Consider the following 6,000-nt stretch of genomic DNA (forward strand, 5'->3'; position numbering starts at 1 on the left):
CGTTGAATAGTTCGCACGCTGACACTTGTTGATGACACAGCACTGAAATCTGCAGCAATCTGCGGAAGCGATGCGCTTCTGTCACGTTCAACGATTCTCTTCAGTAGTCGTAGTTCCCGTTCTTGCTGGATCTTTTTTCAGCCGCAGCGATGTCGGAGATTTGATGTTTAACTGGATTCCTGATATTACGGTACACTCGTCAAAAGGTCGTACGGGAAAATCCCCACCTCATCGCTAACTTGGCGATGCGATGCTGTATCCCACAGATCGTGCGCCCACTATAACACTACGTTTAAATCACTCACATCTTGATAACGTGCCATTGCAGCAGCAGTAACCGAACTAACAACTGCGCCAGACATTTGTTGTCTTCTGCAGCCGTTGCCGACCGCAGCTCCGTATTCTGCCTGTTTATATATCTCTGAATTAGAATACGCATGCCTATACTGGTTTCCTCGTCACTTCAGTGTATTTGGCATGAAATTCTAAAATATCGATTTCACGTCGATTTTGGGCTCTTTTATACAGTGCGGAGTAATATTTTGATATAATATTATAAATATTTGCCGCAATCTTTTGCCAGTTGATATGATAGGTGTTTTATATTTACATGGTATCTATGTAAATATAAAACGTCTATGGTTACAGGAAATATTACAATATTGTATCAAAATATTACGCCACACTGCACATTTACATAGTAACTTTGTAAGAATAAAACATCATGGTGTGAACCTCAAAAAATTACGGGAAATATTCACAATATTATATCAAAATATGACTCCACACTGTATAAAACGGCTCAAAATCGACGTGAAGTCGATATTTTGGAATTTCACATGATATATGACGAGAACAGTCACCAGATACAACCACTCCAGATGTTATATATACGTCAGGACAACGAAGACGAACTTGAACACGGAAATCTTCCGAAACTGCTGTTATAAAATCAATAAATGTTTTAAGCAGTGATACTAGAAACTTACTTAAAGTCCTTTCAAGACATTTATTTCACTGCAGGTCCAATCATCAAGAAACTAAAGTAAAAGGATGTTTACTTCACAGCTTCTAATGAGTAATCAAGTTTGTCTTAAATGAATATAGTTTCCTACTTTTCTGTATTAGATCTACAACAAAAGCCAGGAAGTTATAAATGTATATTCAAGAATGTAGGATTCGTTCTTACAAGTAAGAGCGAAAATGCAGCAAGTTATAGATGGAAGACAGTTGCACGAAACTTAGAAAGTAGCATATAGTGAGATCATTTTATCATATACTAAGTTTCCCACTTTAAGTTGCTGTTTAGTATTCCCTTGCACATACTCTGTATCTGTGTTTTGCGCTTTTTTTCAGTCTTTATTTTTGTATCTCACAACATTATCTATCATTCTTGTCACAATATGATAGTATTTCTCCTTCAGCTAGCTTCGACTTGAATAATCGTAAACTGCAGTATAGCTTGAACTAGCCGTTTGATATTGGCATTTCTTTCTAACAGGGATACAGAGTCCTTCGTGAACGTAATTTACATATGTTAAGTCACTGTGAATGCAACGTTTTATCTGATATGAAGGGCTTATTTCAATAGTGGTACAAGTCCATTTTTGTTCATCTTGAGATACAGAGTCCTAAAGTTAAATGAACGCTGAAAAATCTGCAGTTGAGATACCAGAAATATTCAAGCATATGGCTTCTTGCTAGAGATGAACCTTTCTTTCTGTTTGTTTGGATCATTAATTTCAGAAGCATTATAGGCAGAAAAGTGGAAAATGGTTCAAATGGCTCTGAGCACTATGGGACTTAACATCTGAGGTCATCAGCCCCTGGAACTTAGAACTACTTAAACCTAACTAACCTATAGTCCGTGAGACGAGTGATTGGTACTGACAGTTCCGGCGGGCAGACGGCGCTGTTGCCGAACGTGGCTCACAGCACGCGGCGCCCTGTCTGCTACACGCATTCTCTAGCAGCAGAAATAAAAGCGAGACAAAATACAAGTCGTATTGGTACGCGTGAATTTATTTAAAGTTGATGCTTGAAATATATTAACTCGGGCGTTCCATCATTCCAGCCTCTACGTAAAGAATGGCTGGCATTGACCCAAGTTTCATCTAACCACACTATACTTTCGAATTCCACACCCATGATCCTGCGCAGAAATCTGCACCGCCATGCAACTACATCTGTCCTTTCCATTAATATTTTGCGTCCGTTAAACAGTGAATAGCTGAAGCCTATGTCTTTCAACACTGTACGCAATGAAAATTTGTTCCCTTTAAAAAGATCGTCTTTCTGAAGCGACACCTGTAATTTAGATAGAGTGGGATGTTCCCTTCTCTTATAATAGCTGTATATATGACGACGAATAGCGTCTTTCTGAAAATCGTCCAAAGCTGTCACCTGCTTATTTCTCGGTCGCTTCTTTCCTGGTGTGTGCAGCTTTGTTGTGCCACACTCGTCACAATCTACACTATATTGTTCTTTCCCTATCTTTACAACAGTGTTCTTACTTATTTTCAATGCTGCTGCAGTTCTCTTCACAACCTGAACAACAGGAATTAAGGGCCCACCTTTGTCCTTTTCTTTCTCAAAGTAATCCCTCACAGAGCACACGAATTCACGGGCCTGGGTGTGTAGCACACTTTTCTTCCTCCGTTTCACTTCTTGTGTTGGGCTGGTACTACCCGCCGCACTAGACATGGTTTACAACGAAACATAAACAAAGAAACACTAAAAACAACAAAAACGAAATAAACTGCGAATTCAACTTCAGACAAACGACGAACGACCGCACCGCCTGCACGCGAGACACTGGTAAGTTTCATAAGCGCGCGCGACCGGGTTTCAGAGCGGCAACGTGGCCCTTGCTACCCGCTCAAAGTCAGGCCGTCATTGGCTGCCTGCCTGCGGTCGCTAGGCAACGGAAAGACGCCACCGAGCTGTCAATACCAAAGACTCGTCTCCCAGACTATAAGGACATCACACACATCCATGCCCGAGGCAGGATTCGAACTTGCGACCGTAGCGGTCGCGCGGTTCCAGACTGTAGCGCCTAGAATCTCTCGGCCACCAGAGGGCGGCCAGGAAAGTGGAGGTAATGGACTTGTCCACTATTGAAATACGCCCTTCATATTTGACACCATGCCTTCCAAATGGTGGCCTCAGTATTGGAACGCTAAACTAGTACCAGTGAGTGGTGTAGTGATTTTTAGTAAGTCTATGGGAGGCATATCCATAGGTAACGGGGCCTGCACGCGCTGTAACTGATGCGTGTAGCGACAGTTGTCGTGGACAACACATTACTGCCCTGTTGAGCGTGGAGCTAAAACACGTGCACTTGGCTTGTGTTGTCCCATGGGTACTTCAATCACTGAAGCCTACACTGTCAAAGATGTTTTATCTCCACCTTCAGCTGGATGAACCTCTCTTGGAACTAGCGATGGCGGTTATCGCTGAAACAACAGGTTTTCGGTTATATCGTCTTTTTCTACGCTAGTTTAACCTGACTGTTAACATCGATCAAAACAAAATTCTGCAATAAACGATTTCCTATTTTTTATCCCTATTATTTCACGTAATAAACTTAGAAATCGAATAGAAATTGAAAAATGTTGACTCTTTCTTTACAAGATACATACAATCAAAATTTTAACTTAAGTAGGCAAATAAAAGAAAACTAAGTTCATTCACCGTTCGCTGCTTTTATCGAAAAGTGATAAATGGTTGAATGCAACAAAAAGTCACCAGTGTACCTCTACTGATTCTAATTTTTCGAAACTCTGGTCAAAAATACCTCCCCATCGAGGTATATCAACAACACCTGTCGGCAGCTGAGGGTTTCAATTAATTATCATTTATTTCTGTTACTGAAAAATCAGATATATGTACAGCATTTAACCATCTCTTCCTGAACATTACTGGTGAATTAAATAAAAACTTAGTTTCTACAGGGAATCATATAACTCTCTTGAAATATGCCTTTCCAAGACTGGTGTCTGAAATACTCTTCTGTGATACAGACAATGGGGAGATTGAGTCAGTAATTAAATCACTGAGACTAAAGACTCTCATGGATATGATGGAGTGCCTAGCAGAATATTAAAGTACTGTGCCGCCCATATTATCCATGTACTTAGCCATATTTTTAATTTTTCCTTTAAGAATGGTCAGTTTTCTGAACGATTAAGTACACAGTAGTAAAGCCGCTTTATAAAAAGGGAGAAAGGAATAATGAAGACAATTTTAGACCTGTTTCTATGTCATCAGTGCGACCTTAAATGGAAACACTACTGAAAACAAATAATAGGAAAAGTAGGTGCCAGACTCATATGTATAGGAAGAATCTTAAGGACATATAACTCATCGCGAAGGAAGTGGCTTATAAGGCGCTTGTCCAACCTATTCTTGAGTATTGTTCATCTATCTGGGATTCCTACCAGATAGGACTGATAACAGAGATAGAGAAGATCCAACGAAGAGCGGCGCGCTTCGTCACGGGATTGTTAAGTTGGCGCGAGAGCGTCACCCCCACTGGCAGACGCTACAAGGCGTTATCCATCGGGAAGGATTTACTATTGAAATTTCGAGAGAGCACTTTCCGGAAAGAGTTGGACAACATGTTACTTCCCAGCATAAAAGCACGAGGACCAAGTTCGAGAAATTGGAGGCAATACGGAGGCTTACCGACAATCGTTCTTCCCTAGCGCTATTCGTGAATGTAAGGGGGTTGGAGGGCTCAGTTACTGGTACAGAAAGTACCCTCCGCCACGCACCGTTAGGTGGCCTGCGAAGTATGATGTAGATGTATACATTTCTTGCTCTTTAACCTCTCAGGGATAATTCTCTGCTACATGTCCCTATTAAGCAAAATCACTCCGCATGTTGATAGTATGACATGGAGAACGTACTCGTATTTTCCAATGCCGGCACAAAGCCTACCATGAAATGAGTTGGCACAGTAGTTGGCACGCTGGACTCGCATTCGGAAGGACGACGTTTCAAACCGGCGTCCAGCCATCCTGATTTATATTTTGCATGATTTCCCTAAATCGCTTCAGACAAATGCCAGGATGGTTCCTTTGAAAGGGCACGGCCGATTTCCTTCCCCATCCTTCCCTCACCCGATGGGATAGATAACCTTGATGTTTGGTCCCCTCCCCCAAATAGACCAACCAACCAACAACGCCTACTCCTCTCGAATAGTACCGAGTGTGCTATCAAGCTTAGTGTCCCCATCCGAGGGACGGATCACTCATCTCCGGTGTGACATGCCACGATTCCATGAGACACTGCAGAGAGGTTTGGAATTTAATCCAGGACAATGGTACAAACAGTGGCGATCAGGAACTTTGTGCCCCTACATCTCCCCCACTTGCCGGCCAAATACTAGCAGTGGAAATTTCATCCTCCACAGGGATTCGAACAACGTACCGCCGAGTCGAGTGCCACCGCACAGGCAAACGTTAGCGACCTCGGCTACTTTTTCAATTTTCTTTATTAACATGCAAGTTAAATTTATTGACTACTGGAGACTACTACAGAATAACACTGTGATGTAGTAGTTCCATCATCAACCACTATGTGCCGGCTTAATCGGACTCATTACTATTCGTTAGTTTCAAGAAAGGAACATGTCCCATTTTCGACTTAGTCTTCCCTCAATTCTGCGGTCGCGCTAACTGCTGTTCAGTTGCTTAAAATCTCGTGTTAGCAGAGCAGATTATTGTTTTGTGTTCAATATCTGATGTCTGAGTCTGGATATCCTTCGTTAAAGGTAAATCAATAGTAGTTATTGATATAGTAACAATTCTACATGTTTACAAAGCGTTTTTCTTTGGCGTTTCGTATGTGATGTCATATCTTTGCTGTAACCCTACGTTTAAGTTGTTTGGTGTTGAGATTATTGCTACAGTATCTTCGTCCACCTCTTACAGTGAAACCGACTCTATTATACTAAAAAAAAAGGAAGGTATTCGACGTCCAGAAACGTGAAGTTAT

Source organism: Schistocerca nitens, chromosome 7, assembly GCF_023898315.1.
Source record: "Schistocerca nitens isolate TAMUIC-IGC-003100 chromosome 7, iqSchNite1.1, whole genome shotgun sequence".
In the NCBI taxonomy this organism is placed as follows: Eukaryota; Metazoa; Arthropoda; class Insecta; order Orthoptera; family Acrididae; genus Schistocerca; species Schistocerca nitens.